At 40.1% G+C, this 12,377-nt stretch overlaps 1 protein-coding gene across 4 annotated transcripts in view; it reads right to left on the minus strand.

Annotated features, from left to right (window-relative positions):
- The window catches only part of LOC122773919 (endothelin-converting enzyme-like 1), a 68,312-nt gene that overhangs the window by 31,801 nt on the left and 24,134 nt on the right, over positions 1 to 12,377 (minus strand). The gene's annotated exons all lie outside the window — the stretch shown is intronic.

Raw genomic sequence — 12,377 nt, forward strand, 5'->3', positions numbered from 1 at the left:
TTAAGATGGAGTTTGAAAGAGGGGATGAAGAAAAACGCCTCCAGGTTTTAACGAGAAAGATGGTAAAAAAAATGGGTAAAAAACAAAAAGGGAAAGAAAAAATACAGTGAGAGGAAAAAGATAAAGCAGACAGGGTGAGGGAGAGACAAATACTGTACATGTAACAGGAAGAAGGAAAGAATAAAGAAGGGGAATAAAACGTAAGCAATCGAAAGAATGTTTTGAAACGGTGGAAGGCTGATCCATTCATTTTCAACCATCTTTCCTGTCATGCTGACACTCACACCTGTCTGCGTGTCCAACTCCTCTTCACCTCTGAGTGCAACTTCAGACTCAACCTCCAATTTGCCAGAATCCAAACTTTCCTCTCATTTTCCTCCATTCATATGTCTGTCAGTCTGCGGCTGTTACACTGTATCTTCAAGTGCACTATTGAACTCTTGTGTGTGTGTGTGTGTGTGTGTGTGTGGGGAGACGGGCAGGGGACGGACAAGTGAGTGACAAGAGTATTCAAAGACTACAAAAGAGTGTCCCTGTGGACAACACCACCATGTTCTCTACTGGACTCTGACATGATGGACCAACACCTCTGCCACGACCTCTGACTCCAGCTACATGAGTGCATGTGTGTGTGTGTGTGTGTGTGTGTGTGTTCTTCTATGGCTTTGTGAGGACCGAAAACTTATCAACTAAAGGCACTGAGGACATTTGGGTTGGGACAGTGTGACTGTTCACACCTGGCATTTAAATACATCCTGGATGCGTCTCTTGTGACCACATATGATCGGCATGTATAGAAATGTACTTGGCGTTCTCAGCGCTCTGCTCAAGTGAACACATGAACACACGTCCGTCTACGATGTTTTAAATGCTTCAAAATGAAGTTACGGAATCATTTGTTGTAAGAAAATGGGACTTGAGCATTGACAAGAACATTTTCTTTATCCCACTTTAATCCATACGATAACAAAATAACTTTCATCAGAAGAGACAGGCGATGCAGGCGCACGCTCGTCAGTACACCTGAGACGCACACTGGCATCTTCTTCCTCCCTCTTCCTCCCTCCCCAGCTTCCACAGCACAATCCATAACAGTAATGGATGATTACATTGAGTAACTCAGTGAGCAAATTAAAGACGGCTGAAATGATGTCATGTTTAAACATACATCAGAAAAACAACATGAACAGGATCAACTGTTAATATTAATATATTAATATATTAGTAATTAATATCGCTGTGACCCTGACATTGAGTTCCTTTGTGTTTATCACTAATTCCAAAAAAACAAACCACTAAAATAATAGATTCTTTCAGGTGTAAACATCATAAATTCTTCATTTTCTTTTCTTTGCTGCTGCATTTGTTTTTCAGGAAGAAGGCGTCAGAGACAACACTTCAGCGTCATTTACATTTGTGGGTGGAGCGGCGGCGCGGTGTGTTACTCATTCACCGCCGCTCAGTTTCACCTTTGATGGGATGTAAAAAGAAAAGGTGCGCAGGACTCAGCTTACGCGCAGTTTAATAAATCTGAGAAGTTCTTTGCGTACGTACTTTTCTATTGTATTTCAGTATGAAAGCTGCACACTCTTTTATACCTGAGTGAGAACGCCTACATTAGCATGCATAAATAACAGATTATTGGGTAATAAATCATTTCTTTCCATGATAATCACAATCAGAACGCAGTAATGCAGTAATGCAGTATTTAAACTGAAATCCGAGAACAATGCAGTCTTAACTTATTGCACTCATAGCCATAAATTGGCACCAGAACAAACAGCCAGAAAGCAGAATATTTCTGGACTGCAAAAAAATAAATATATCAAATAAATAAAGCTGCATCATATCAAGAATGTGCATAGTTGAGTGTCTCTCTGCAACATTCCTGCTCTTTCCTGGCAGCGTCCAGGAGAAACATCTGGTACATGTTTTTATGTTTATGTGTGGAAACCACACTCTTTTGACCATTGGAAATTAAAAGAAGTTTTTCTGCATTTCTGTCATGGCGAACAGCGGCAGCACCGCCTTGTTTATGTTTTTTACCAATGATATATTAGACATATTTGATCGATGCTTCCAGTGCAATTCCAAAAGGGAAGACAAATGGCTGGAGACTGCGCTGGACAGGATATTTGAAATCAGGACTGTCCGGCCTAAATACGGTTATAAAGTCGGTTATAAAGTCAGTTATAAAGTCTGCAAATACAAAGTTGCTTTGGGTCCAGTTGAACGACGCAGGGCCGGCTCTTGGCATAGGCGATATAGGCGGTCGCCTAGAGCGCCATCTGCTGGAGGGGCGCCGCAAGGTGACTAGTGATGAGTATACAGTCACGTTTGAGTGCGACAAACACGCTCGTGGACACACACACACAATCTCGCCTAGGGCACAAAATTAGGTAGAGCCGGCCCTGGAACGACGACATGACATAGTAATTTGATTCCAACCACATTATTTCTGTGTTAGTCCAACTTTTAACACTATTGTGTTAAAAGTCTGATTTGAATTGGTCTAAAATCAATGTCCTCTCTTCAGTCCTATATTACATTGTCAAATTAATTTCAAAGAACAATAAACATGTTGCATGTTTCTTCTATCCTTAGTTCAAAAGCGTGCAATATTTAGATATATATTATAATATTTAGATTAGGTAAAAGGGCACTGGTAAATTGATGGTAGGTGTGAGGTGTGTGTGTTTGTTTTGTTTGACAGGATTTTACACATCTATAGTCAAATCAGAAAACCCCTCCTGGTGTTATCTCTGTGTGTGAGTGTTAACTTCAGTTTCCTGTTGTCTGTATTCAATATTTGTGCATGTGTGTTGTTTTGTTTCTTTCTTCAAGCTGAGAGACTCGCTAATAACTAGCAGGAAGTGAAAGGACCCCTTGATGTGAGGAACCAGGGCATTGGTAAGCTATGCTAATGAGCAACACCTATAGTGCTGCTCCTCTATTTGTATGTGGATGTGTGTGTGTGTGTGTGTGTGTCTGTCTGTGTGCGTGCTCATGCCAACCTTTGTTTAAAGCCTAAAAAAAGCTTCCTGGGAAACGGAACCTGGAGACAGACTGGAGGCGGAGAATGAGAACGAGGAGAGTGATTAAAAAAGAGAGCGGACAGCAACAGAGAAGACGTGAGAGTGAAGGACCAGTAGAGGATGACAGGAGTGTAGCTTAGATAATTGATTGACGGAGGAATGGATGGGAAACAATGGTGGATGAGCAGATGGAGAGATGGGAATTAGAGGGTGGTCACACAGATTGGAAGAAAGGTGCAGTGAGACAGGTGGAGAGGAGGCTGGAGGAAAACTGTTTGGTGATTGAGAGAAAGAAAGTTTTGACCGTCACTGTATACAAGCTCATCCCATCAAGATTATATTGCCTTGTTTTAACTATGGTTTTATAAGGTGGGTTTTCATCAGCCAGTTTTTATGCATGTGTTCGATTTGTGCATAAAAATCCTGCATGAAAACAGAGACCGTTCAAAGAAGTCTGTTGTGACACTTGAGGGAGGCGGAGACGTTTGTGATGGATAAAAGGTAAAAGCAAATAAATGCAAAGTAAATAGATTTGGAGAATAAACAATGGCATACAGAAATCCATCCGTCTAGCCATTATCTACTGCTTTATACTCCACCAGAGGGTCGGGGCTGTGCCAATCTCAGCTGACATAGGGCGATGGGCGGGTACACACACACACCTGTGGTCCATTGGGTTTTGATTGTACACTCAAAAAAATAATTTGTTCAATGTACTTAATATAGTTATGTCAACAATTTCCACAAAACTGTCTTGTGTTCAAACTAATTGAATTCTACTATTACAGAGGAAACAATTAATGTATGTGAAACCAAGAAGACTGTATTAAGTAATTACAATATTATCTGGTCAAGTTAGCCTTAATTGATCAAAAAGTGTTCAGCTAACTAAGCAGGCATTCATTACATTGACCTAACCCACTAATGTAAATGTAACTCAGCTGCATTGAGTAACACTAATTGAACAACTCATTGTAGTTCCAATTTAAGTGACTTGAATAATCATTTCTTACATAGTTTTCATTGTTATCAAGCTAGTGAATTATGTTGGACTTACTAAACCTAGTTATGTCAACAATTTCCACACAATGTAGTTAAGTAAATTCAAATTACAATACTTTAGTTCTGTAAAAAATAGTATTTATTATCAATGGTAACAAATGGTACTACAACCATCACAAACAAACAAATTTAAAAACACAAACTTTGAATTTGCGTGAGTTATACCTTAAAATTGCTCCCACATATCAAACAAACCATTTCTCAACATGTATAGATTATTTTTGTTTCCCCATTTCTAAATAAAAATGTTATATTAAAACGTTTTTTTATGCTATAAAATCCTCAATTTTGTTTCCAGTTAAATTTGTATAAAATGCCCAATGAAAACAAAAGTGACCTACAAAACCAAAACCAAACCTTAAAGCTATATTCTTTAAGAAGCAGGCAGAATGAATATCACAATGAAACATTAGATACTGATTTTTTTAAGATGAACCATCTACATGAATACGGTGAACACATGTCAAGTAAAAATACTTACAGCATTGTAGGGGTAAAAAAAAAAAAATCACTGCAGTGTTTTCTAAAATGAACCCACAAAGGGAAAAAAAAAGGGAAAAAAGTAGTTCAACGTACATTTTTTAACAGACAGTACCAAATCTTTTGAACTCTGTTAAACATTAAGTGCATCTGATCCACTCCTCATTGTTCACAGTTCAACATGCAGATCCAAAAATGTGTTTTCTGCTAAATGGTTTGGGATGGAATCTGTCCTCCAAGTTTCCTCTGTGCTGCTCAGGAGCACGACACTTGTCTAAAATGTTCCTTCAAATAGTTTGTTCTTTAGCACTTGAGCCTTTGTTGAGAGTTTGTTGCCATCTAGTTCCATCACAAGTTTCTGCAGAACCTCAAATGTGTACTTCAGGTTTGTTGGATAGCTCAGGTCCCGTGAGTACATGACGCCAAACAAAACGGCGACTGCATTTGCAATGTTATCAAGGTCATGGAGCACTTCCATACCTTCAATGATTATTCCAACACCTGCCAGGCCATCTTTAGGCTCTGCACCTTCCATCTTTATGGCAAAGATTTCCAGGACTGTCTGGTCCATAGCCTCCTGGTTGTCTTCAACATCCTCAAAAACAGAACAAATGCACCTTTAGTTACAACATACACATCATTTATTATCTATTCAGTCTCCAATTTCCTATTGTTACAGACTACATTTAGTCTTGTCTAGAAGGATGTAGCACCATCCATAAATAATACCCAGACCTGCAAACTCCTCAGAGGAAAAAAAGGTGACAGTGTCCGGCGGCGGCAGGGTGAGGTCAACACCCGCTTTCCACTAAGACGCAGACTAGACACATTTTCAGTTTCTGGAGAGAAAGTACAGTAGAAACCAAAGGCCGAAATACAGTACTTACCATGTACTCTCTTATGAGATTTTCAGGGTCTTCATTAGTGCTTTCAGTACACAGGTTTTCTTGTTTCAACAGCTTCATTCTACAGCAGAGAACAAGGGAAGTGTGAGGGCTTATATTGTTATTGCATTGGGCAGCAATTACCACCACAGATAATCATTGTTCAGCCAAACTGGTCAGACTACTAATTTTTACAATGCATTTTTTTTATATTTACAAGCAGCTTTAGATACTTTTTTTGGCATGCTGGAATGTGCATTTATTTGAGGTACATGAATACAAAAAACAAAACTGAAAAAAATGTTTCTCCGATCGTTTCACAAGACCACAACAGTGCGTGCTGCACATTTTTGGTTTTGGAGTGAATGGAGTTACATTATAATGTCAGCTATTTGCATCTCAGCACCACACTCTGTGGAACATGCACAGATCTGCAGGTAAGCTTCTAACTGTTTGGAGTAGGGATGCACTGATATACCAGCGGCCGGTTTTCAGCCCTACAGTGACCAGCTGGTTGGTCTTCATCATAAAAAATACATAAAATAAAAAGTACCTTATCCAGGTCTACCATGATATTCCTCATTTTCCGCCCTGCTGCTCCTCCTTTACGTTTGAAGATTGTCATCAGCTGTGTAGAATGATGATCCAGCTGTTGCATGAGTAAACTCTGCTTCTACCTACAGACATTTAACAAAGTATAAACATATCAACCAAATACAGCTCAAAGAAAACAATAATCAATTTACTGGACCAACAAAATGTTATTGTGACTTCCTAAGATGAAAACGTTGTCCCATGATCAGGTAGGTATTCTGTGGATCATTCTAAATTAATGCAATATAGGAGTATAACAAGGATATCCCTTAGTTCCAGTTCCAATGACCACCACATGCTTGCAGTACAACACATTTGACACAATGCTGTTCTGGAAAATTACATCACATGAATAAAGACAGTTCACCTAGCATTTAATAAATGTATAATTATAATTTCTAATATACTTAAAATATATTTATAATATACTTACACACAATGCTATATTCCTTTTCAAATGCTGACTCGGCTCTGAGTGAGCAGGGCAGCGGAGCTCCCTCACTCTTGGTCGCCCACTCACTCACTCCACCAGCATAAAAAAAAAGTCACTCAACTAGCTTACCATTAGCTGCTGGCATGAAACTAAAATACAAGCTAATGACACTGTTTTTTAACCAAGCTGTTTAAAAAACTTTTGGTCCCCAACTTGTAAACCACCAACACAATTTCTAAGGTTGCCTTACTGTACATTGCTACCAGGAGCTCTGCTGCCCACACAATGAATTGAACAAAAAAAATGCCATTAAAACTAAAAAAATGTAATGTTGCATTTGGTGAGATGCTAAACTACAATTCCTGAGTGAAATTGTTATTGTAATGTATGTCTGTCATCTGGCATTTTGTTAATTGGCTAGCTCGTTAGCTAGCTAGCATGAGCTAACATGTTCTCATATATGCTAGATTTTGGCAAGTACAGTAGCACCGGCAATATCACTCTCTAACTATTTACAAATGTTCCAACAACAAAAAAATATACTTACTCAGACAGAGATAGATGTCATTTGATGAAAGCAGGGTAAGACCTTGACCATGAGCATGTTCACCCGCCAATTTGCACACAGCAACACTGGAGTTCGTGGAATCAGCTTCTGAGCATGCGCAGAAACCCATCTAGAACATTCTTAGTGTGATTGTGCAATTCACTTAACAATGTTATGTTGAATTTACTTAGCTGGCTTCTTTTGCTTTGACAAGTTTTTATTTTAAGTTAGACTTATTAAAGTGGACTTGGTTTTAAAACCAAACACAGAAATGTTAATTAAATATAATATAGGATCATTTATTTCATTCAACAACTCACAGAGTTCACTTTTTTGAGTGTACCTGAAGACAGACTTGATATTTGACAGTATCAGTGATATTATTGCTTGCCTCTTGACTGGGACTAAGAAGTGAGACCAGATCCTGTGCTCCTTCCACTAGCTTCCTGTTAGTTATAGGACTCAATTTAAAATGTTAAAGCTCTTAATGGACTGACACTCTCTTACCTCTTACTCATAAGGAGCTCCCAGGTCAACTCACTATAGTTGCTTTTAGAGGTGCCTGTAAGACCCAGCTAAAAAGCCCTCTCTGTAGCTGCCCCAACTATAGAATGACTTACCCATTGGAATTAAATCTGCCCCAACTGTCGAACATTTTAAATTACTTTTAAAGACCCACCTCCTCTCTAAAGCCTTCACATAAGGATAAGAATATTGTACCCAGATGTATCAAATTAGATCTTGTTACCATTTTAATGATTTTCCTATTTATGTTTTATAATGTTATTGTTTTATGTTTTTTACCTTGTTGTTGTTGTTGTACCTTTTTGCTTTGGTCAACCCTGGTTGTTTTTAAATGTGCTATACAAATGAAGTCAAGTTGACTTGACACTTGGAAGGAAAGAGTGAGGTGATGGATATTCAGCTTCAATATGCAACTCCAACAATGAATGCTGCTAAAGTGTTCACACTATACCTTTAAACACGCAGCATGTAATCTCCATCATACATTGACATGTGTGAAGCAGTGTGGACTTACAGGGAGAGCTTTAGTGGTAGAACACACAGCAAATTGCAGTGAGTCATATTCTCACAACCTAATTTAAAATGTTTTATTTTATTAAAAACCCAGTTCTGCTAGACCCGCTGTCGTCCCCTTCTTTCCCTCGCTCACACTGACCCGTATGACTGACTTGGCCGTTGACAGCACCAGCAAAACTCCCGACATGTCCGTTGGCCAGATCAAGTAAATCCATAAAGATGTTTGCAGCCTCAGCAGATGGTGAAGACTTGGAGACTAGCACTCTGTACATTTGTCACGGTATGTGTGTGAAAGTGTTCTGTGTAATTATTAACCATTAATCCACCCTCCCTGCCCGATCCAGAACTCTAGTTCTTGTTGCATTGTGGGAAACGCACTCATTTTGCAGGGTCGTTGATGTTGACATACAGTAAGTCCTATCTCTCATCTCCTCTCCAACTATTGTAAATGCAAAGTCAAGTGCATGTTGCTCTGTTGACTGCCCACTCAATCATACACTACACCAAAGTAGCACAAATAAAATGTTCATTGTGTCTCTGCAGTGAGACACAACAGCATGTTTGCAGTGGGAGTGTCTCGGTCAGGTTCCCACGTTGACCACGTGCCAGTTCCTCCACAAAACCAAACAACAACTCATTTTGTGGCTGTGGCTCGTGTTAATTTCTGAGGACGTGCACAAGGCTGCACATTTAAGTGGAAGTGCAATTTGAACTCCGACGAGCTGATCATTTTGCAACCTGTCCTCCAACTGAAACGTACATATAGGTCGTTTTTTCAACCGCTGAAAACGTACATATAGGTCGTTTTCTGAAAACGTGCCTGTGGGTCGTTTTTTTCAAACCCCTGAATGCGACGTAAAGGTAGTATTTTCCAACTCGAATATGCACAGATGTTACTGAGGGTAGGGTTAGGGCAAAAAAGACAGGGTTAGGTATAAAAATGAAAAAAAAATATTAAAAAGGTGGTATAGTAAGGGACCGAACCATAGTTGACCGTGCTCCGGCGCAGCGCCCTCGCTACTGAGCCGACTGCCGGTGCCGATAGCGGCGAAGCCACTAGATACAGCGTCTAAGGCGGAAGTGGTTGCTGTTATATATATAACCGCTAGGGGCGCATGTTTTGAAAACGTAAATATAGGTCGTAATTCCTGCATACGACCTATATGTACGTTTTATTGGAGGACAGTCTCTCATTTTGACTGATGGAGGGTGAAGGGAAACACATTCACTGAGATAATCACTAAGAAACCATGGCCAGCATTTGAGTTAACTGAATACAAGTCACTATATAAAGCTTCACATTGATCCACCACAAATAGAAGCCAACTGAGTGACCGAGCGATCAAGGGAAGAGAAGACAGGTTGTCATACAGACAGGTGGACGGACAAAGGGACAGGCAGAGAGAATGATTGAAGCATGGTGTAGTCTATTACCAAAGCCATCAGGGAGAATGGATGGACAGACAACTCAAAGAGAAGATTGGTAAACAAGAACAGAAGAGACAGAGCATCAAACCAGGCTTCTGCAACCTGTGGACGAGTGAAGCTGTGCTAATGGATAAGACAGTGGTGCAGGGTTAGTGATATATGTTGTATTTTGTTGGTGTCTGTAGAACCACTCACTCTCTAGAGAAAATCTGCGATTTTACTTCACGGCACGTACGAGTAGTTGATTGTAGAGACTGTGTTTTTTTTATCCTTGGTTCCAATTGGCATTAAATGACTTAAAACAAATAAAACAGCAGTAGATGAGCAGCTCCTGTGTCCCTGTGTCCTACACAAGAGAGACTTTGGTGTAGGGAAAGTGAGCAGTTTACACACTTCCATTTCCAGTCAGAAAAGGCTAATTTTCTTAATCTAATTAGGGGATAAATCAGTGGAGACATTGTTAAAATAGAGTAGACTTTCTTCAGGTGTACATCTTCTTTGGTGGGTGTTCTTGTTAAGGTGCTAGAATCTGTTTTTCCTTGCTGAGTGTGTCAGAGCTGCCTGCGTGTCAGTACCACATACAAACCACACTTCAACGTCAATCCTTTATAGCAGTAAGAACAGTTGATGCTAAAATGAAAGGTAAGTAATATTTGTCAATTGAGTCATTTTCTGCATAGGCTGATGTTATATAGAAGAAAACACTCAGTTTACAGGAGTTCATTGTGGTGCCCAGTGCTGCTGTTCAGACACAGGTATCCTTCAGTTTGCTGTATTCAGCACAGTCGTTGCACTTTTGATAAAAACTCTGCCCTGTGTTGTCAGAATAACATGCTCATAACGGGGAGACGCTGAGATACACAGAGCTGCAGAGAGGATGTTGGTTTGTGGTTTCTCCGCTTGGGTATTTAGTTCTGATTTGTTTGACTTGAAGGACTGAGGGAGGGTTACACTGACCTGGGTCAATGTTGTGAGAGAAGTTTTGGTGACCTGCTAGTCACAAGTATGTTGGTATGGTAGGACACCTCATCGTCTTCGAATTATTCAAGCCTACTTTGCTGCATAGCAATTCTTCCTCAGCAAGATAAACCTGAATATGATTTTCTTCATTACATGATAGTGAAAGCTGCAGGATCGCTAAAGAAAGAGAACATCTCTGAAACACTTCACCCACATACAGTAGAGCTCCAGTAGCTGACGTCACACAACCACAGGTATGTTCACCTCCATACAATATATACTACGACATTAACACATACATCAGGCAATAAGTCTCAATAACTCGTCTCTTTGCTGGCTGTTCTCATCCTTATAATGAAGACGGTGGATAGATGTTCAAAGACAGGCTAACAGGAGAACACTTTACAGACCAGAGAGACAGTGGAGGTGAATCACTGCTATAAAACATGCTCAAAGTGGAAGACAGAGCAACGGGAACCCACATGCAACAGATAGTTAACTCTTAAAAAATCATGCACAAAGACTAGATTAAGTCTGCACAGCGACATTAAAAGAACAATTATTTACATTACACTGCATGTTGTTAATGCTCGCAGTAAGTTATATTATGCTAATGTGAGCCTTTCGACTGACAACAATGCTATTATTAGACTCTAATCAAGCTAAGACCTTAGTCTGACTAAGACAGGCAATCAGACAACTTACAGAGTCTGAGTGTTCATGCAGAGAACAACATCAATTTATTGGCTGTGTATGCTTGACTCCGCCTCCATAGGTGGTGCTGTATCTCTCTATTATATAGTGTGTATTGAATCAGTTTCCTGTTGACCTTGACGTCACAGAAAAACAAACGGGATGGATGGTGCTGTGGTTCTGTATGTTTCGTACCTGCTGTTCATGTTAATCATGATCTCCAAATGAGATGGAGCATATGTGAAGAAAGCTGCACCGTCACGTGAGATCCACCAACACTACTGCAGTTTATATGTCGTCTCCTTCTACTTCTGAGTCAAAGATCGCGAGGAAAGTGTTGGTGAATGCGCAGAAAACCAAGTGTGACTCCAGTCCGACTAAGTGTTTACACGCATGGAGTAGTCAGACTATGAATCACATTATCCAGGTATGTACGTGTACAAAATGATTGTCTTAGACGGACTAAAATCTGACTTTTAACATGCACATAAACACACGGAGTGACTCTCTGGATGAAGATGAAGAGAAAGGGAAGTTAATGAAGAAGATGAAGATGTCAGGATACTACAGGTCTGGGAAAATGTCCTTTCTGGCAGTTTTTACTTATCAACTATATTCAGTCTGTCAAGTTTAGCGATATATCGGTTGATTTCTGTGGATTCAAAGTGTGCCGTGAACTCTGACAGATTGGATCCAGAACCTGCCCCATTCATTTTTTTGCCACCTTTGCCTGCACATGTGACTAGAACTGTGACACTCTCTCACTTCTTCGCTCCACATCAGTTTTGAAATGTGTCCACAATCAATGGAGACAATTGTGTACGCACGGCATGGTGTTGAAAATTTCAAAGAAGGGGAGTAACATGAAGTAGCAGCATGATTGTCATAATGACATGAACTGGTGAATCGTGAAATGTCTGAGTAGGTTATGATGCAGACAGACACACACACACATAACTGACAAGCACATAATCCAGCCGCCAGTCATCCAAGCGGTGAACCATCCACGAGGACTGACTCAGAGCTGGTGTGTATGTGTGTGGAGCGCTGTGTCACTATTGGCGACCTGTCAATGGTTGGAACACACATCCTGATGCGCATCAGCCCTCTAAAGGCCTCCACCAGAGTCTGTCAACAAGAGGAAGGGAAGTGTGTGTGTGTGTGTGTCTGCAGGTGGTAAACAGGTGTGGGTGAAAGATCAATAATAATCAGCTGCAGCA

The sequence above is a fragment of the Solea senegalensis genome, linkage group LG8 (assembly GCF_019176455.1).
Source record: "Solea senegalensis isolate Sse05_10M linkage group LG8, IFAPA_SoseM_1, whole genome shotgun sequence".
In the NCBI taxonomy this organism is placed as follows: Eukaryota; Metazoa; Chordata; class Actinopteri; order Pleuronectiformes; family Soleidae; genus Solea; species Solea senegalensis.